The sequence below is a fragment of the Octodon degus genome, unplaced genomic scaffold (genome assembly GCF_000260255.1).
Source record: "Octodon degus isolate 3935 unplaced genomic scaffold, OctDeg1.0 scaffold00132, whole genome shotgun sequence".
Taxonomy (NCBI): Eukaryota; Metazoa; Chordata; class Mammalia; order Rodentia; family Octodontidae; genus Octodon; species Octodon degus.
In genome coordinates, this window is record NW_004524708.1 from 4,379,839 (window position 1) to 4,401,325 (window position 21,487).

Consider the following 21,487-nt stretch of genomic DNA (forward strand, 5'->3'; position numbering starts at 1 on the left):
AGAGACAGAGACATTAGCAAAGGAAAATAAAGAGTCATGTGAAGATCAAGGATGAGGAGTGTCCACGAAGCTCAGTAGAATAAGAGGAAGGGAGTGGTTGGCTGTGTAACACCAGTTATGTGTACTAAGAGGTGACAGATTTAGCAGTGTGAAAATCATTATTGAATTTAACTGATTGTTTCTGGTGGAGGTGAAAATGATGGGAATGGATTTGAGAAGAGGAATTGGAAATAGTAGGGATAGACAGTTCTTCCAAGGAGTTTGTTATGTAGTTTAGTTGAGAAACAGTAGTAGTTGGCAGGCATGTAAAGTCAACTTCTTCTTTTTTGTAAACGATCGATGCTTTTCTGCTATATTTGTATATGTATACAAAGTATGCAGCTAATGCAGTGGTCTAGTAGAGAAGGAAATTATAGGAAGCATTTCTTCAAACAAAAATGACATTTTTATATTAGTCTGTCGTTGTATTAGTCTGTCCCCCAGGTCTGTCATTAGTATATACTTGCGCTCATGTATTTTCATTTCAAATGAAGACCTTGGCTAGAGGGAAGAGATGTTAAATAATATCATGTCCTCCCCTCTCCAAGTAGAGAGTAGGAGAATTTTCATCAGTTTAAAACTAACTTAATTTTGTTTGACCAATTTTGCTTGCTTGTATCTTGTAATATGAGCAACTACTTTGAAGACAACAATATGCAATATTACAACCATTGTTGAATTCATATCATTTTGTTTTTGAAATTCTGTATTGTTTCTAATGTCTTTTATTATTTTGTCTCTTTAAAAATACAAAAAAATCAAAACTTAAAAAAATCTACCTTTTATATATGAATAAACCATATTTTTAATGAATTACTAGGAAACGAATTAAATGGCTGTATTTTTCCTGTTGATTATTTGCAGCAGTTTTGGACAGTGTTTAGCTTGCTACAGAGTCTAAATTTGACTGGTATGGTATAGAGAGGCCTTCTTATTCCTATTCTCTGCCCAGGAAGATTATATTTGTGATTCCATGGAAAAGTTATTGGAATTGTAATGAGTTAATTTCAATCTAGCACTTCCAGTGCAACCCACAATGTAAATAAAAACACAGTAATATATCCAAAATAGTGGGAAGTCAAGGGGCTTTTGAGTCTGGCCACAATAATGGCTATCCAGAATAAAAGCCTTTACCCAGGACCACACTCTGATTTTATTCCTTTGTGAAGAAAAGAGTGGTTTGAGATGAGTGAATGAGAATGGCAGAAGTAGATAAGTGCCATGAGCTGGATAGCTAGGAGGGCTGCATTTACCTTTTTAATATGCAGAGAGAAAGATATGCAGAAAAGAGTAATCTGCATTATACAATTGAGATAGTACCTCATGTTTTGGGATCAGTGCTTCAGTGCTGATAGCTAATCTTTTGGGCCTCAGGAAGTCACAGCTCTTGTCTCCAAGCTTGATCCCAGGATCATCCCATGCTGCCAGACATGTGGAGTCTTGGCTGTTCATCCCATCTGATCTCCACTAGGCTCACACTACAGAGCAGCAGGTGGGGTGTTCCAGGGTGAACACACCTGCCTGTCTTCAAAGACTACCACCAGCACCCCGGTTAGACCATATATATACATTGCTTAAAGCCAATTGAAAGGATAACAAAAAGTCCTAGCCAGGTCTGTACACATCAATTTATGGAAATAGGGTCAGGCACAGCCAAAATGGAGACAATTGCTTTTCTGTCAAGGAGAGTTACCCAGGTGGTCCTCCCAGTATGGTAATTTGTCCTTGTTACTTTTCTCCCATTAGAACAAAATGTACCACTCTGCCTTGGAACCATACTTGGCTGGTTCCAAGGCAGAGTGGTACATGGCAGAGGGCAGCCATTCCTGCAGGTGGAAAACAGCAAAAGCATCAGGAGCAGAAAAGGAGGAGTGGCAGAGAGCAAGCCTCTTTCCCTCCCCTATACTGTGTGCAGGCTGCCTGTACTCACACTCATAATCCCATCATTGGACCATGCATGAGTCAATCAAAAATTCTAGAAGCCCACCCAATGACTGATGAGGTTTTGGGGGGACATTCTGACACAGACCATAATTCTACTATGCAGTACTTTGTTTGCTTTACCATGTTTTGGTTTGGTTGGTAGTAGGTAGGTTCTAGAGATTGACCTTGGTACTTGAACACACTGGCAAGTCCTTTTTTATTTTTGTTTTCAAACAGGATCTTTCTAAGTTTTCTGGCTGGCTTCAAGCTTACAAGTCTTACTACTTGCCTCCAAGTAGCTGGGATCACAGGCATGAGCCACTGTGGTGATTGGGTTACCTTTTTGAAAAGGAAAAATATTTTAAAACAGCAAAGAAATCTAAATTGAAGTGTAATCAACTATTTTTTGGGCGTAAATCTTGATGGGTACTCCTTTTCACTATTTTCTTTTTGTTGTAATATATCTCACCACACTTCTACTGTAATTGCTTAGGACTGTTGAGTGGATACCTGAGATAAATTTAGAAATGCTGAAAGCACTTATACTTACAATACTTTGTGTGTCTCTTTCTGCCGTTCATTTTTATTTTCCATGAACCACAGATGTTAGTATTGAAAAATAATTTCCTGGATTTGGAGCATAGTCATAGAAGAGCTTTTTAGTTGATGGAAACTTCTTGGTGCACTAACAGTAGATAGGATTTTGTACATTGTGACCTTAAAGAAGTCCATATTTTTAGAATACTTTAAATTTAAGAGTCTCATATTCTGTGTTCTGTGACCATTTTGCCGAAGTGTTAAGGGTGTCATCTTAGCTTTGGTCGTTGCTTTATTGTTGATCTTTATCGATTTTCTGATGATTTAGGTGTTTATGAGATTGCCCCTGGATTTCTCACTTGGCTCTTTCCTTGGAAAATCAATTTGAGCACATTGTACGATAGCATTTTAAAGCTGAGAGTGGGTTGTGTTTATCATTTTGATCTGTGTTAATCTGCTTACAGGCCTCCCGCTGGGTGGTGTGGGAATGGAAAGGATTCAGAATTTCCAAGGTAGATCCCAGTGAGTGAGTCCTTTGAGCTGAGAGAGTGGTGCACAGTACCTCAGCATTATCTTTCAACAAGAAAAACACTGAAGAGTAAAGACTGGACACAATTACTAGGTACAATGAAAATGTGCTCCAAGTATTTCTTTTTTTCTTTTCTTTTTTTTTTTTTTTTTTTTTTTTTTTGCAGAACCGGGGATTGAACTCAGGCCCCTGTGCTTGCCAGGGAAGCACTTATTCCACTGAGTCATCTCCCCGGCCCCTGCTCCAAGTATTTCTGAGGTAAGAAGGCACTACACACTTGTTCAACTAAGGAAACAATACAGGATGATTTTTTAAATTTTTAAGTAGGACCTACACCTAATTGAGCTGCCAATTAGGTGCTCAGTGGCAGAGCTACAGCCCCATCTTATGCCATGAATTCATAGGGAATAGGTTCCAACAACTCACGCTTTTGCCATTGGTTCTCAGAGTATGCTTCTTTAGGTGGGGCAGGCTGACACTTCTGTTGGTACCTTTCTCTTCAGCTTCTTTTCTGATCATTTTCCTTGACACATTTCAGGAAGTTGTCATTACTCTGAGTGTTTAATATGCTTGAAATGCACATTACCTCTTGGTGAGTATCTTGCCTTTAATTTGTTTGTTTATAACAATACCAGCGGCATGCTGGGTAACATTGTAGACTCTTCCTATTTTGCCTTGGTAATATTTGTGTGGCATTCTTTTTTACACAGTACCCATTCCCTTGATGTCAACAATATTACCCTTTCTGTAGATTTGCATGTATGTGGCCAAAGGAGCAACCCCATGTTTTCTAAAAGGCTTGGAGAATTTATACCAGTTCCCCTCTTGCCCTTTGTGTTGGTCATTTTGGCAAATTACTGGAAGATGATGGTTCTGGCCAAAATGAACAAGTTTGAGATACTTTTGTGTATTTCACATGTATTTTATCTGTCCCACAAGTGGGAGAAATCTAAAGGAGGCTAGGAAAATTGACTGCAAGGACATAAGAGAGCACATGAGTAAGAAACTTTGTATCTTCCATTTTATTCTTTTAACTAGTAAGAGGCTTTGCCCACTGTTGCCAAGGTCCTGTGTCTGAACTTGGTTATATGACATTCTGCAGATGGAGCTGGGACATGGGGCAACTCTAGGTGATGAGTCCAGAGCAGTAACTTTGGGCATAATGGGGATTCAAGAATTAGGGGTCTGTAGAGGCCATGGACTTGAGCTATGCCTCACCTAGGGTGTGAAATACTGGGTTCTAGTTCTTTGGAGGTTGGAGGGATGCTAAAACTCAAAGGGCTGCTTGCTGTTTGGATTTGGATCCCTGTGTTCTCCACTTCTGAGAACTAGGCCTTAAGAAGTGGGGATATATTTATATTTTGTTAATTTGATGGCTTAGAAATGTCTTTGAAGGCTTTTGGTGTTTTGACATTTGGTAGTGGAACATTTCAGAGTGTTACTTTATAATCATTTGGTAAAGATTCATTTCTGTCTTACAGTTTTCTTTTTGAAGTACTTCATGACATCCTAACTGAATGCTGTTTTATTTACAAGTTCAAAACTGGATCATTTGAAAAACTGCCTTTCACAGAATAGTTCTTAATTTGTTTACTAAGTTGAATGTTCTAATCTTTCTTATACAATTTTAATTTTAGTTTGTTCACTAAGTTGAATGTTATCTTGCTTAATTTTACTTAAAGATTCTTTGATAATAGAGAACAAAGTTCTGTCTAAAGTGTTATCTTGACACTGAAATGTTCCTTACACTGTTTTGGCCAGTTGCTACTGTGGGACAAATAGAATATACTTTGATTTTATGGTGTGGGTGAGACTTAGGCCTCAGCTTGAGATATTACTTTGCTTTTTATTAATCATATTTCATAAATTTATAATTGTGTTATAGAAGTAAACAAAATTTTGGGATTATGCATAAAGTCATAAGCATCTTCATTTGTTCATCATAATTTCTAAATGTTATGTCTTTTTGTACTTTTTTTTTTGTGGTCAAACTCAAGACCTTATGCTTGCCAGGCAGGTACTTGTGCCATTAAGCTATCTCCCGGCCCTCTTTTTGTACTTTAAAGTAAGAGTGTCTGTATATAGCTGGCTCCAAAGCCAAAGAAGTAGCTATTAGTAAAGTTGCAATTATAACATGTAGAGTTTTCAATAATTTTATTTCTTTGCTCAATAGTTTTATTGCTATGAATGCCTTTTCTACCTCTTTAGGAATAGAAAAAAAAATATTTTTTGTTCCTTGTCCTGAAGGAGTGCCTACTCTAGTAGAGAAAGTAGAACACAGGATGACATGATTTTAAACATAAAATGTGATAATTGCTCTACCTAGGGCTACCAGCCTATGTCAGGAGAGCATGCAGGAGGAACATCTGATTCATGTAGATATCTTATGAACATCGGAACTCATGCAGTGAATCTGTGTTGTGAAATATATTGTTGCATATTATATGAGAAGAGAAAGTGCAAAGCTGAATGGAAGCTGTCATCCAGCAGCCTAAGGATCAGGACATGGGACATGGTACATGGCAGAGAACAGAGTTAGAGACATGGCAAACCCCATAGGAGGTGGCAAATTGCAAGAAATTTCACAGTGTTTACCTCTTTTCATGCCTCCTTTTTATAGTGTGCTGAGCATGCATCTGTCTCCCCTTTGGGGAGCCTTCTCTGGTTAATGTGCAAAGAGATGATGGCTGGAGTGGGTTTGGGCAAGATACATATGAGATGAATTGAAAGGAATTGAATTACTTAGCACGAATAAGTGAAATCTGGCACTGTCCTTAAAAAAGTAATTTAGAATAATTTCATATTCACAAATGTTATAAGACCAAGAGCAACTTAACCTGTTAGTATTTTGTGTTATTTGCTTATCATTTGTTCTCTTGCATACTTGCATATCATGGCTGTGAACCCCATGTTGAAATAATTCAACATATATAGCCTGAGAATAGGATTTTCTTTTTCATTTTACTTATATATTTACTTATTGTATAGTTATGAACTTCACTGAATTTGACTTTGATATTTGTTTAAAATACCACTTGTATTTCAGTTTTTATTTTTAGTTGATGCAGTCGCCTTTATAACATTTTTCCCTCTGAAGAATAAAAAGGCTTCAATGCCCCTTGAGCATAAAGTGAATCATAAATGATTTTTGGCAGACATGTTCTGTTGAGGGTCTAAGGAAAATCATGGAGACTTAAAGTTGTATTCTGCATCTACTCTTTCATGGGTCTTTCCCACCTCAGAAGTTGACAGCTCCATGTGATTATTTGTGTAAGTCAGAAACCTAAGAATTGTCCTTGTTTCCCTGTCCTTTGTGTTTAACTTAGGACCATCTCCTGTAACTGCTGCCTCTCTCTTCTTCTAATCCATCCATTCCTTTCGGTCCATTCACTTCCACCTGTGGAGTCTCTCATTTCTCATCGGGACCCTATTTAGTTTCTTACCTCATTCCCTGCTTCTGCAGTGTCTTTGAATTCACTCCTCATGTAATAGCCAGTATGATGTTTTACAAATTATAAATCAAATCTTGGTATTTTTCTCTTTACACATTCAGTGGCTTTCATACAGAGCATTCTGCAAGCTGAGCTGCCTGTCTTCTGTGAGGCTTCCCTTCACTCCCAGGTCTTTACTTCTCAAGTAAGCATCTCATGGTGCTTCCCTCACAGCACTTAGGATTCAGATCATTTGTTTTCTTGACCTTTGTTCTTCTTTCTCTGTCTTGTCCACTAGGCCAAAAGTGCGTAAAAGCATAGGAACCGTATTTGTTTTGTTCACTTTTGTATGCCACCTGGCACAACACATTGTTGGAATTATAGTAGGGGCATAGTAGTGAGAGAAATCCTGAGAAGTTATGGAATCTTACCATCATCCAGTGTAAGAACCCCGTATGATCTCTGGTGCCTAATGATCTATCTTAGCAGATTTGAATGTTTTCAGAGGTAGACAGAGTACTGTTTTTTTTTTTTTTTTTTTTTTTTTAGTGTACTTGGTATAGGATCTCACCACACAGCTCGGACTTGTAGTGATCTTCCTGCTTTCAGCCTCCCCAGTGCTGGAATTACAGGCATGTTGCACCACTCTCAGTTTCATTGGCTGGCTCAGCGCCCCAGGGGCGTGGCCAGTGTGGTCTGTGGTGCCAGAGATTGAACCCCAGGCCTTGTGCTTTCCTAAGCAGGCGCTTAGTCCACTGAGCTATCTGACTGCTCCCCCTTTTTTAAAATTGGTACATATTTGCAGTACATAACGACCAGTGTAGTGTCCTATGTAGTTTACCTTTTGAATGATTCTTATAGTTTGGAATGTTGAATTATTTTGGCCTAAAAACTCCATTTCTGTTATTTCCATCTGTGATTATAGTTCTGCCCCCAACATGCCTTAAAACTATTTTGATGTTACATGTAACAACTTAAACTGTTTAATAGCATCGTCACGTATTCTCTCAGTTTTGCAGAGCCAAAACATTTTTGAATGCTCTAGCTTTTCATCATATGACATACTTCTTCATGTGACACCATCATCTCCCCTTTTCTCTCTGTGTGTGTGGGTGTTTGTATGTGTGCGCACGTGCATGTGTTCGCATACTGTTTTGTCAGGGTAACTCAGTACTATGCTGAATGTTAAAGATATTTACAGTCATTGATCTAGTAATATGTGGTTATACATGCTTTATAGCATAATTAGTATACCATATTGTCATTAAAATAATATAAATATAGAAATATAAATATATAATGATTTTAAAAAGAACTTTTGTTTCTGTGACTGTAAATGAAATTTAGAAGGGTAAAAATGTAATGCGAATAGTTAGGGTGGTAGAGTTATTGGAGGAAGTCTTAGAGAATATTTTATAGTTAGTTTAATAAGAAAGGAGAAAGTACAGTGCTCATACATGTTGATGTCAAGTTGGGGCTATAGCTCAGTGGTAATATGGTGTGTGCATTGTAAGTAAAGCCCTGGGTTCTTCTCCCATCTCCATCTTGTTAATGACATTCCAGTTAGTGTTAAATGAGCTTTTAGTAATCAACATTTGCACTTCTGATTTAAGACTTAAAAAAATCTTGTACGTAGTCTAGGATTGCTTATTTTGTGAGGTCTTATGTTCTTTACTTGCATTGTAATAGTCACATGTGGCTAGTGGCTGCTGTATCGACAGGGTAGATATATACCTTGGAGAGAACAGACAGAACATTTACATTATGTCATGGTGTTTAGTGGCTAACTCTGGAGGAAGATGGTGTGGGGTGGTATCCCTCCTGAGAGAGAAGACAGGCACAATGATGTCTTGTGTGCCTAAGGTTCTTTTGAGGGGAAGGAGGCTAAAGGCCTTCCTTGAAGGTGGGGCAAAGGAGAGGTATGTGAACATCATCCAGACATAGACAGCAGTTCTTCACAGTGGCCATCAGGTGGCAGTGTCATGCAGGTCCTTTGGTCTTTGGAGAAGGAAGTATGTTGGTGGGTCTTTACAAGGAGTACCTATGCTGAAAAAAAAAATTCTGAGACATTTACATGAAAACATTTTCCCGTATATATTTATATCTTAAAAATGTTCAATGTATTAAAAAATAAGCACACTTCAGAGAGACCGTTTAGTAGAACAGCAGTTACTCTATTAGTGAATTGCGTTCTGGTCTGTTTGTGTTAACTGAATGACTGTGGAGTGTGGGATATGAGTGTGAAGCAGCAGAAGTGCTCTACCTGTTAACCTTCCCCTGTTGCTTATGGAGTACTCTGTCTGCAGCTGGTTCCTAACCTGGAATCTCGGGTGCCCTCCCCTCACTTTCTGTGGGAAAGACTCCCATCTTCATAGTACAGAATAGTGTTTCTCCAACTTTTTCTGACTGTGAGTGACCTTCCATAGATGTTTTACATGGTGCACACATTATCTAGTCATAAAACTGAAATGGTCATGAAACATTGACTGTCACTATATATGATTCCTCCTGATGTTTTCTGTCCTATTCCCATTGTAGTAAAGATAATCCCCATTATTAAGTGGGAAGAAACTGGATGTGCAAAGCTAATTTTAATAAAAGAGCTGAACACTGGAAAGCTGTTTACGAGTAACCATTTTAGGTTGGTTTTCTTCATATAAGGCTCTTATTAAAGCAAAAATGTTTATCTAAAATAAACACATTTATAACTCTTGTCTATTAGGGCTGCCATAAAAGTACCTTAGTGTGGGTAACTTGAAAACAATAGAAATTAATTGCTTGTAATTCTGGGGGCTTGTAAGTCTTAAGATCAGTTCACTGGCCGATTTGCTGTCTGTTGAGGACTCTTCTTCACAGACCATGTGTTTTAACTGTCTTCACATGGTGGAAAGGAAAAATATTATCTCTCTTGAACCTGTTGTATAAAGGCAGTAATCCCCATGAAGGCTTTTCCTCATGAGCTGATGACCTCCTGATGGTCCTACTTCTTAATTGATTGCATTGGGATTGGTTTCAGCATATGAATTTGGGGGAGACAATTCAGTCCCTAGTGGTACTATTTGAGTTTTAAACATATTGCAGTCTTACTCTGTCTCTAAGGTCCATGAGATGGCTCTGTTGCGCAGTGGATAGCGCATTGGACTTCTAAGGTCCACTGAATCTGACCTTCCTAGTTTGTTTGTTCTGACAAGTAAGGTTATTACCACACGCAAATGGAACCACTTCACATGAAGGCTGAGAGACTGTTCATCATTTTACAGTCTAATCATCCACCAACTGGCTTATGTATGGAGTTGTTTCTCTTCCTTCTCATCAGGCTGACTGGCTTTCATTGCGGTGTTGGTCCTTTTACTTAAGGTTTCTTCCTCAGTTTGCTTTTCAATATGCTTGCCTGTATGAGTCCATTGTACTTGCAGTGCTTTTATGTGACCTCTTTGCTTAGAATGCTGTTTTTCATTTTCCTCTATTGATTTTTTAGCCACTTCTAATTTGTTGTTGTGGTAAGAAATATATTCTTGGGCTTACTATATAAGACTCTGTAATGTTCTTTTTTTTCTTAATGTATTTGGTTGTTACAGGGTCTCACTGTGTAGCTTGGACTTGTGGTGATCCTCTTGCTTTCATCTTCCCCAGTGCTGGGATTATAGGCATACACCCCACTACACCTCTATGCCAGGACCTGGCCAGTTCAGCGCGCCCTGGGGGTGGGACTGGTGCGGAATGTGGTTTGAAGGATCGAACCGCAGTCCCTGCGCCTGCCTAAGCTTGCCTAAGCAGGCCCTTTAGTCTGCTGCCCTATCTCACTGGCCCCAAGACCCTGTAATGTTCTTATGGTGGTTGACTAATTTGCTTTTTATGTTCCATTTTCTTGTACTCAGTTATGCTTGCATAAAGAGAGTTATGGTAAGACACAGTTCCTATCCATGTTATAATTCCCTACTCAAAAGTACTTTGTTTTATTGTGGTATTCTTTAAAAAAAAAAGACAAAACAAACCCTGCAATTTTTACATGATTGGTGTATATTTGTAATATACAATAATGTTCATCTTAGGGAATTAGTACATATACATACTGCATTTTGATAATTTTTATTTCCTCTTCTCCTTTCTCTCTTTCCCAGATCCCCTTCCCATCTCCGTGGAGTCAGCCTCCTTATTTCTAGTCATCTCTCTTTTATTTTACTCTTTAAATTATGTACATTTTGAAATTTGTACATTATTTTCAGTTCTTCAGGAGGATCTGTTAACACTAGTTTTCCTCAATCTATTCTTGCATGTGTATGTTCAGTGAGTAATGCTTTTCAGCTTATTATGGTTAAATTGAGCATTTTTTTTCAGCCTTCTGTCTCTTTACCCCTCCCTCTTCAACCCCCTTTTCCTTATATTCTTTTAGCTTTCCTAAAGTGTTGATTTCTTTGGGAAGTTGATTATTCTTTCGGGATTTCCATTAAAACAAGTTCTGCAGTTGCTTTGAATAATTCATAAATGTTTTCTTTATTCAGTACACCTTTTACACTTAGAGAAGGAACAGGTTTTATGACTTGTGCATATGTTAAAATTGCTGCAAAATTAAACAGACCTATGACATATGCTTGTCTCTCTATAGCTCATTTACCTCTGGTATCTCAGTTACTTCACCCAGTGTTAGCAAAGTACCAGGAAAAGAATACTGGAGTCCATTCTGTCCTTTCATTCAACAACAAATCCTGCTTGTTCAAAACCAGTAAACTGACGTCATGATTCATGATTCCAACAACACAGGTGTATTGAACGTTAGCTTAAGTAAAAGAGATGGACAGGAGCCATGTGAAATAATGATGAAATCTGAATCCTGGCCTCATTACTTATTAGTTGTATAATCCTGTACCTATTACTTTAAATGTAATAATTTAAAATAGATATTAATAAAGGTAGTTGTGAGGATTAAATGAATTAACATGTATGAAACTCTTGCAACACTGCCTAACATATAGAGCCACAAAAATGTGAGCTGCTGCTGCTGTTACTGTCACTGTCCATCCTCTTCCACCATGTTTTTTTATTTTGTACAGGGGATCAAACTCAGGATCTTGCACTTGCCAGGCAGGCACTTATGCTGCTGAACTATCTCCCTGGAATTTCCACCATGTTGAGTGCCAGCTTGTTTCTGTTGTACTATTCCTTTACTTTGCATGAAAGTGGACAAGATACTTAACTAGAGCCTATCTTTTTCTTATTATTTGGTGAAATCTTTTATTAAATATTGTCCCCACTATTTTCTTTATTTTTAACCTTGTCTTAAGTGAAAACCAAAAGTGATTGCCTGTTCCCTTAAGTTACTGACTTTCTTATTTTTCTTTAAAAAAATAGGTCATATTTCATTTTTATCTTTTTCATTCTTGAGCCTGCTACAGCCAGGCTTCTTTCCCTCTTCTGAAATTGCTCTTGCAGAGGTGACCAAATTTGCAAACTACCAAGTTGAAATTATTTTTTGGTTTTTAATTTTTTCCTTCTTTGTGTAATTTGATACTATTGTCTCTAACCTCTCTTTCAAATGCCTCTTGTGAATTTTAACTTCAACTTTAAAATTTTTCATACAGCTCTGGTTGAATGCCAGGTCAGGTATTTGACTTATGTGAAAACACTTATGTTCAGATAATAGCTCAGTCTTAGTAGTATGTTCATGCTTATGGTCAGACTTACTGAGGAAGAAGAGCTTCCTGTTTTCTCTCCTGTGCAGTATTCACTTTGTAGTGTGTTCTTACTGAGTGGAATGATGAACAGAACTATTCTTGGAAATAATTTTACTTTGTCTAAGTTAAAGTAGATGTGATGCGATTGCCTCTTTATACCCCTTCTCCTTACTTTCCTTTTTTTCAGGTGTAGACATTATTTATGGAAAGAGTTTAAGTTCTGAAAGACTGTTCATGAATCTTTTCATGATGTAGACAGTTGCTAACATCTCCCTTCGGTGGCCAGCATTGCTGAGAAACATTTTGTTCAAATGTATGAAAGTTTATGAGCTTATGAGAAGAGGGTCTTGTGTGTATGATCTGAGGATTCTGGGTTGTAGTGCTGGGACCCTGGTTGATTTGAGAAGTTTGCTTCATAAAAGGACTCATGTGGCCTTCTCCTGTTACTCATGGAAGGCTGTAGAACATCTAAATCTGTTTGATTTTTATTTATTTATTTGCTCCTTTTGAGACAGGGTTTCACTGTGCAATTCAACCTGTCCTTGAATTTAATTTGTAGCCCTAACTGGCTTTGAACTCATAGTGGTACTGCTGCCTCAGCCTCCTGAGAGTGCTATGTATGCCACTATACCCAGCTGGAACATCTAAACCTTACTACATGCATAACCTTTTTTAAAGAGGATTTTTTTAAACCAAAGTATTAGTTAATTCTCAGAGATTAGTTAATTCTGTCATTCCTGGAGTAATATTTTATGCATGTTATTCTAATGATTGAGACAGATACTGTGATTTTTAAAATCTTTTATTTATTTATGCATTTGGTACAGGGTCTCACTATGTAGCTTATAATCATCTTCCTATCTCAGTCTCCCTGGTGCTGGGATTATAGGTGTGTACCACCATGACTGGTTACAGTGGTCAGTATGGCACAGTACGGGGGTGAGCGTGGCATGCGGTACCAGGGATTGAATCTGGGTCCTTGTGCTTGCCAGCCAGATGCTTAGACCACTGAGCTGTCTCTCCAGTCCTGCTGTGATGATTTTTGAAGTACTTTCTGAGTCATCAGAAAAGGAATATGTTAGATGTTAGTGTAGGTCTAATGCCATTTATGTTGAATTCTAAATATTACTCAGTATTTAGTTATTAGAATGATTTGTTCTATAATATTTCCAGGTTAGTTTATTGGTTAAATATCTGTTGTTAAGTAGTAGTTGAAATTTTTATTTTTTATTTTTATGTATTTAGTACAGGTTCTATGGGGTCTCACTACACAGATTGGACTTGTAGTGATCCTTCTGGTTGTTTTCTTTTTTCTTTTTTTTTGTTTTTGTATTTTTAGGGAATGGTCTATAGAGTGTTCAGGGTCTCACTACTAGGTTGGACTCGTAGTAATCTGCCTGTTTACAGCCTCCCAAGAGCTGGGATTACAGGCGCGTACCACCACATCCAGTCTCATTCACCATCTCAGCGCACCCTGGGTACGGGGCCAGCACGGCAGGCCTGGGGATTGAACCCCTGGCCCCTGTGCCTGCTTGCAGGTGCTTTAATCCGCTGAACTATTTGGCTGGTCTTGTAGTTGAAATTAATATTAAAACATACTAATTTATTATGTGTTATATGCTGTCCTTTAAAAGCTTAAATGCAGGAAGAGGGCTGGGGATGTTAGGCTCTGTAGCAAGCTGACATGAAACAGACAATAGGTGTATCACACTGGCTTGGTTGGGTTATGATGGATGGTGGCCTGTATTACATAAAAAAAACATTAATACATGTTTTCCTGTTGTAAACCAGAGGTTATCTGTGATAAAACCACTTTGAACTTCTATATCATGTTGAGCTTTTCTCTCCTGTTTTTACATCAGGGTAGCTCTCAGGATACTGTAGATGTTAAACATGCTCCTTGTTGAAATATTCACTGATAGTCTTTTCCCAAAATATCCTGTGATGCTTATCTAAACAGGGCAAGTTAGTGGCATCAGATTACTTTGTTAATCTGAGAACAGTACAGCCTAAAACAAAAGCCACAACAGAAACTGTTCTGTAACCTTCTTTATAGGTGAGAAAACTGAGATAATGAGGAACTAAATAACTTGTCCCCAGCTATGTTACTAGGAGGGTAACCTTAGCAGCTGCACAACTCTTAACTCCTCCAGAGAAAGTAGATCTCTTTTGATGCTGAAAGCACCCTTATTAGGGGTTTACTTTTTTACGTGAAAATCACATATGGACTCTTTCACATATAATGAGTAGAGAAAATAATATAGTTAATCCCTAGTGTATCTTTCACTCAGCTTTTTAACAGTTACTTTTATCATGCATGTACCTTTCTTGTTTTTTGAAGGGTATTTTAGTAATTAATGGACTATTTCGGAGAAATCCCCACATATAAGTTGATGTTTAAATACTTTGACATTTATAGCTCTAATATCAAACAGATGACTTACAAATGTGGAAATGGCATATTCTTAGTATCTTTTAGTGTATTTCAAAGCCCATTGTGTATATAATTTTCTTGAGTTGTCTCAGAAATTCTTTATTACTAGAAATTTGTTCTAATTAGTACCCATGTAAGGTGTACTTTTTGGATTTGGCAAAGACCCCTACCCCCACTCCCGCAACTGGGAATTATACCCATGGCCTTTTTTGCTGAGCTATATGTCCCTTACCCTTTTTTATTTTTTATTTTGAGACAGTATCTGACTAAGTCACTGTAACATATGGGATAAGGGCACCAGCAGAGACCACCAGGCTTGTTTAAAGGCGAAATGGCATGGAATTTATTATGCCTGGGTTCAGGCAGGCAGGCAGGCAGGCAGGCAGGCAGGCAGGCAGGCAGGCAGAGAGAGAGAGAGAGAGAGAGAGAGAGAGAGAGAGAGAGAGAGAACGAGAGAGAGAGAACCTTCTGCTGGGAAGAGAGAAGTGTGTCCCTTTTATAGGGATGGAAAAAAGGCAGTAGACATCAGGTGGGAAGATTTTAATGAACATCTGTCTTCAGAATTCTCTGGCAGTCTTGTGTCTCAGTGACAAAGTCCTTGAAGCCTCTGCTATAAATTTTTGGGTGTGTCCAGATGTCCCCTGCAGGACCTGCAAAAGTCCATGTCATATCTTACCTCCTTCAAGACATCCTGTGTTTGCTATGACAACTTCTGTACTGAGCTGAGTTCCCCGCACAGTGTATTGCCTCTGTTGGCAGGCAGGTTGGGAGCTGGGGAAGTCAGGTCGGATTCAAGTCTTGCAGTCAGTAAATTGCGCAGGCCGGACTTGAACAGGTATGCAGTCCACTCTTGGTGTACTGTAGCATTCCTTCCTTATTATTTGTTGAATATTTTCTCTGGTTGGATTTTTCCATATTATACATTTGATCGAATTATATATTGTGTTGTCTTGACATGTTTTTCTGTTTTTTCTATAAACTGGTAGTTCTGGAGGCTTGAGTAGATTCAGATTCATTTTGTTTAGCAAGGATATTTCATAGGTGATAGTGATAATGTGTATTTCTTCTAGTAATACAAGGTCAGGATTAATTAGTTTCAGGTGTCTCTACATAATGAACTTAGCAACTATTGAAGATTTCTACTTAGATCTATTATTAGATTTTTCAAAATGAATCATTTTCTTGCTTTGCGAGTCTGTTATGTTTTCTGTATTTATCAGGGTTTTTTTTTTTTTTTTAAGTTTTGGGGATTTAAACTAGGGCCTTGTGTACAGTAGGTAAGCAGTCTCCCAAAAAGCTAACTTCATCCCTCAGGTGTGATTATTTTGTAAAGAATATTTTCCTTTATCCCATAGTATTGGGTTACCTTGAAACAAAGGCAGGATAGATGCTTAACTCTTTTATCAGTTTGTAGAATATAAAATTTTAGTAGCGAGGCTCATTTTTCTCATTGATAAGGCTAGGAGTAGTTAATGTGAAGACTTAGTTTTTTAGGGAAACTTTTCAAAATTGAGGTACTATAACTTACAGTGCAGTGCGAAAATCTACGTGGTGGTGAATTTTACACCTTCCAGACCAGTGAGAGAGACTTGCCAGCACCGCATTCACCTTTTTGGTCATGTTTCCCCTTCGAGAGTTAATCCCTGATCCAGAGGTTCAGACCTCTAGATTGGAAGCTTCATTTGTTAGAAGTACATTGTTTGGAATATACTCCCCCTTCTTTCTTTATTCCTGGTACTTAGAATTGGATTCAGAGAGTCCTGATGTACCACTACAGCTTTAGAAATACACTTTTTAAGGCTCTATCCTAGACGTTGATTCATAGAACTCTGGGGGACAAAACCCCTGATTTCTTTGATACTGTTTTAGTAAAAAGACTTAAGTGATTCTAATCTCTACAGTGTCCATTTCTGTATGCTAACTTGTTATCACAATTAGTTTATTTAACCTATTCTTGATCTCTCTTCACATATAAGGATCAACTGAACATTCTTCACATTCCATTCTATTTCCTGTAGCAGCTGCAGATCTTTTTTTGTGGCCTGAGGATAGGAAGGACTTGCTTCTCCTTTCTCAGCTTCTTAAGGCCTTTGCTTTATGGGAAAGAGGATATAGAAAACAAAGGGGCTCTGTGTTCATTGAAGGGCAACCTCTGATCACCTCCTGTGAACCACTGTCTTCTTGAACACTAGATGGAGGCTGGGGAAAATAGCTTGCTGTTCCAACTTAACATGTAGCTATGAAATGTTAGTTCTTTCTTAGTGTCACTTTTTTCTCCTGTGTGCAGCTGAAAGCAAAACTTCAGATACCTGATCTTTCCTTGGAGAATCTTGTCCCACTTTGGAGTTTGGTTTACATAGTGACCTTACTCTGCTAGGCACATAAAATACTATAATTTTGGAGGTTAGGTGGCTTTTCTTGGTTGTTAGGTAGAAATGACTATCATTTTCATATTCTCCATGGAAGCAGAAACCTGCCTCTCATATTAATAGAACCTCCTTATGTATACTCTTGGTACTAGGTTCTTTTGTTTCTAGGGTCCTGCTAGTTTAATCTGTATTGTTATATATAACAATAGTTCCTTATCATCTTGTTGTATTCTACCTAAATTAGTAATAAAATTTATTTTGTTAAATTATAGTTTCGGGGCCGGGGAGATGGCTCAGTGGAGTAAGCGCTTCCCTGGCAAGTGCAAGGACTTGAGTTCAATCCCCGGTTCTGCCAAAAAAAAAAAAAAAAATTAAATAAATAAATTACAGTTTCACTATGTGTACATCTTTGAAAAATATTTGATGTTTAAGTATTTGTTATGAGTAGAGTAGGCTTGGGGTTGGCTAATATATGATACTAAGTAAAACCCAAGTGCCATTAGTGATTCACAGAATAATCATCTACCCATGTTTAATGTTATTCAAATTACTCTTCTCTCCCAATTTTATGTCCTTTTCCTTATTGCTCATTTAATTTAATTTACGAAGCTTTCAAGTAGCAGACTCTCTATACACAAAAACACACAAAAACATAAAACTGTTGCAGGGTGTGATTTGACAAGCACTCGATATTTGTACAGTGTGCTTATTTATGCTTAATTAACATCTGTGTACACCTGGACCTACATCTGGCTGCTTGCTGCTCAGAAGCTAATACTCTGGGAAAGGGAGTTGAGGAAGGAAATTGATTTAATTCGAGGGCCAGTGTCCTGAGAAGTATTGTTCTCAAAATACCATCTATGATGGGGCTTTTATAGGGAAGGAAAGGAAGTACGGGGAACACTGGGCATGGAGTGTCTTGATTATGTTCTTTTTCCTTCTCTGGCTGGACTTCCTAGAGCCAATTCTTGTAACTCTGTAGGTAGATAGTCCTTTTCTGCAAGCTAAACCTCATAGTACTTTATGTGCTTTGTGGTAGTTGATGCACAGAACTGAAGACTAAGGAGGGAGTGTTATATTTTCTGCTGTAATCTGAAGGTCACCAGATGTTCTGGGTTCTGTAAGTCTGCAGTTGTACTATTTGGCAGTTAGTATCTTAATTAAGTTTCTCTTGAGAAGTTAAAATGCTGAGCAAAGGAAGAGGAAATAACATTGCAAAGGACAGCCTGTAAATGAGTGGTCCCTGCTAGATGCATTCTGCTTTAAAAGACAATAACTACTCAGATGTTATGCTTGAGCACTATTCAGTTTTATACCAGCATATTTTCCTTGCCCTCTACACTTTAATGATATTTGCATGTCCCAAAGTTAATTTGAGTTTGAACTAAGTGATAATGTTTGGAGGGAAAGACTTTCTTGTTGTTGATGGTTTTGAGTCTTTTCTATTCTGGTTTGATTTTTGTGCCGTTTTGGCTGGAGTATCTCATACTGATTTCTTCAGTTTGAGAAGAACTGGAGCTTTCTTTTCAGTTTCTTCATCATCAAAATCATAATCATCATCATCTTCATCATCTTCATCCTTGTCCTCATCGTCTTCATCAGCAGAGAGTTTTACTTCTTTCTGTGGAACCTTGCTGCCACCTCCAGGGGCACATCGCTTTCCAGATATTCTTAGGAGTTTTACATCTTCTTCCTCTTCCTCTTCCGACTCTGCATCTTCTTCCGGAGCTACTAAATGCCGTCCACTAATATGCACAGGCCTTGAACCACACTTCAACCTTAAGACAACTGGTGGTGTAATTTCAAAGCCCCCAAGGGAAACGGTTGGCTTTATAGACATTTTCAGAGTTCCCAGTGTAACTTTAATTGGACTGTCTTCATAATTCATAGTCTCTGTTTCAACAGTGTACAATTCATCCTTTGCACCAGCTCCTAAACTGACCCTTCTTAAGGACAACTCGTGCTTATTTTCATCATTATCCATCTTAAAGTGGTAATCTTTGTTGGCCTTTAGTTCACAACCTAAGAGATAGTTCTGGGGCCTCAGGGGGCTCATGTCCATATCCATCAAATCTTCCATGGAGTGGTGGTGTGCACTTAGGTGGGAGAGAATGTGGACAGAAGTGAATGAGTACTGCTGCACAGAATAGACGTACAGGACAGAATCACGCCAGGGGGAGACTTTCAGGCTTTGGCCAGGAACTTCTTGTTCTTCTCTATCTGCAAGTATTCTTGCTGTCCTTTAAGTTTAAATTTCAGGGAATAATATACTTTGACTTTGTATCACAGATTCTGTCTGAACCTAATTTATATAAGTTACTTTGATCTCTACCAGACTTAGTAAAAATTAAATTGTAGAGGAGATCAAAACAGTTGATAGAATAGTAATGGGACTTTGTGTGGAACTGACTTTGTCTCTTTTAAAATTGTAAAGAATCTGAACTGAAGTAGCACCTATTTTAACCCTTTACTTTGAGATGTCCTTTTTACTTACTTAATTGCTACACTCAGGCTTCTGAATCAGTTTCTGCCAGAGACAACCTGGAAGTATGCACAGAAGAAAGGGAGATACTGAGAAAGTGGCTGACTAGTATAAGGTAAAAAGCAAACAAGAAGTCATTTTAAATTATAATGTGAAAGCAAGTTTCAGAAGTGACTGCTGATGCTTATGTAGTTCTCTGTATTAAGTTCCCTGCAGTGAATTTGTCTATTTAAATCTTTAAATAGAGGTACTTCTTAACCTTCTATAAAGCTCTTTGAAAAACTAAATAAAGAAAGTGAGTGGGAGGTTCCTCAGATGATAAAGTAATGGATATGAAAGGGTTTTGAAAAAGTGACAGCACCTACTGTTTTATTCCTCTGCAGAGCTCCTTTAAGTAACTCAGGCTGTTCAGTGTTTGGGGTTCTCCTGTACCTTTAGCTGTCCAGTTCCTCCCATCACTCTTGGCTCTTGCTGTCATCCACTCTCAAGAGTATTTCACTTTTTGTCAGGAAGACAATCTGTGTTGGCCTTGGCATCAGGTACACTTGGACCCAGAACTGCTGTGGCATTTTATGAACTTGGGATTTTGGACATGTATTTTAACCTTTATGAGTCTCAGTTTAGTTATATAAGGTGTGATGAAATCTACCACCTCAATAAGTTATGAAGATTAAATAATTGCTAAGCATAAAGTAAGTATGTCCATTCTTGAAGAACTCAGTGTTTGCTCCATTTCCTTTTCTCCTGGCTATGCATTTTTTTCTAATAAAAAAACTTTGATTCACTCTTTAAAAAACTTTTTTTTTTTGGCAGAACCGGGGATTGAATTTAGGCCCTTGCGCTTGCCAGGGAAGTGCTTATTCCACTGAGCCATCTCCCCGGCCCCCTAAAACACAGTATTTTTTAAAAAGGAATTGTTATGCAGTTTTGAAAATTCTTTCAAATGTGCAATACCAATACTGTAAGTACTGTAATTTTAAAAATTATTTCAGAAACTAATAAGAAATCTCTGACTACAAGCCCTATACCAGGTATTATTCTTAGCTCATCATTAAACTAAAGCCCAGTCATAGTATTAAAGTATCTCAGAGAGGAGTGTATTGTCAGATGATGTAGCCAACATATACTTTTTCCAATTGTTGGTTCTTGTACTTAAAAGGTTTCATATTTTGGGTAATGTTTATCAAATCACAGCTACCAAAAAGAGATTGTTTCACAGTTCTTTTAAAGTTACAAAAGCAAGTTTTACAGAAAGTTTCATGAATTTCTAAAACAAAAGATAGTTCATCATTGAATGAAATGACAGACTCATGAAATGTGCACATAAGGGAACCTTATACTTGACCATCAGACCATTTTATACTTTAAACCACAATTCAAGACAGTTGCCATCATTTGTGCTATAGCTATTTGTACATTAAGAAGTCAGTAAATATTATTGGTAGGATTTTCTCTTGTTTGGTACTAGAGATTGAACACAGTAGTGTCTCACTGTGCTGTATCCCCAGCACTTTTTTTTTTTTTTTTTTTTTTGAAACAGCATCTCACTCAGTTGCACAGGAGGGGCTCAATCATGTGATATTGCTGCAGCAGCCTCCCATACTTGTGAGATCACAGGTGTGCACCACCACACCTGGTTTATTGATGCAAAGTAGTACATTGATATTCTAACATTTCCCCCCTGGGTGACAGAGTCTCAAATACTTTGTAGTGACAGTGTGTCTGTCTTTTAGGCTCTCCTTATGCCTTTGTGTGATAATGCTTGAGGTGTTGATAGTATATATTACCCTCATTTTAGACAGGAAGATGAGGCATAGAGAAGCAGAAGAATATAGTGATCTCACATTGTGTTTGTGACAGGCAAGAAATAGGTCTAGCCTTTTACCCTAATACGAGAGCACCAAATTTTCTTTTTTTTTCCCAGAATTTTATTGAGAAACAAATAGCAATGAGACAGTTTCAAATCAGATTGGTAGGACAGTTCCAATAATTAACATATTGCATACTCTCTTCCTAGTGGTTATTTGCTGTATAAGATGCAGACATGATATCCTATTTACAAACACTATTA

General features: G+C 37.9%; 1 protein-coding gene and 1 pseudogene across 7 annotated transcripts in view; one reads left to right on the top strand and one right to left on the bottom strand.

The window, feature by feature from the left end:
* The first annotated feature begins 6,221 nt into the window (after positions 1 to 6,221).
* Positions 6,222 to 21,487, top strand: part of Ccser2 (coiled-coil serine rich protein 2) — a 186,333-nt gene continuing 171,067 nt past the window's right edge. For 6 of the 7 annotated variants that reach the window (XR_002818087.1, XM_004641222.2, XM_023701277.1 and 3 more), the window contains exon 1: positions 6,222 to 6,298. The gene's annotated coding sequence lies outside the window, so the exon portion shown is untranslated. Of the gene's footprint in view, positions 6,299 to 20,359; positions 20,378 to 21,487 lie in introns of those variants that run through there. The other variant, XM_023701275.1, reaches the window with a different exon arrangement.
* On the bottom strand, positions 18,319 to 19,014 carry LOC101585512 (annotated as a pseudogene).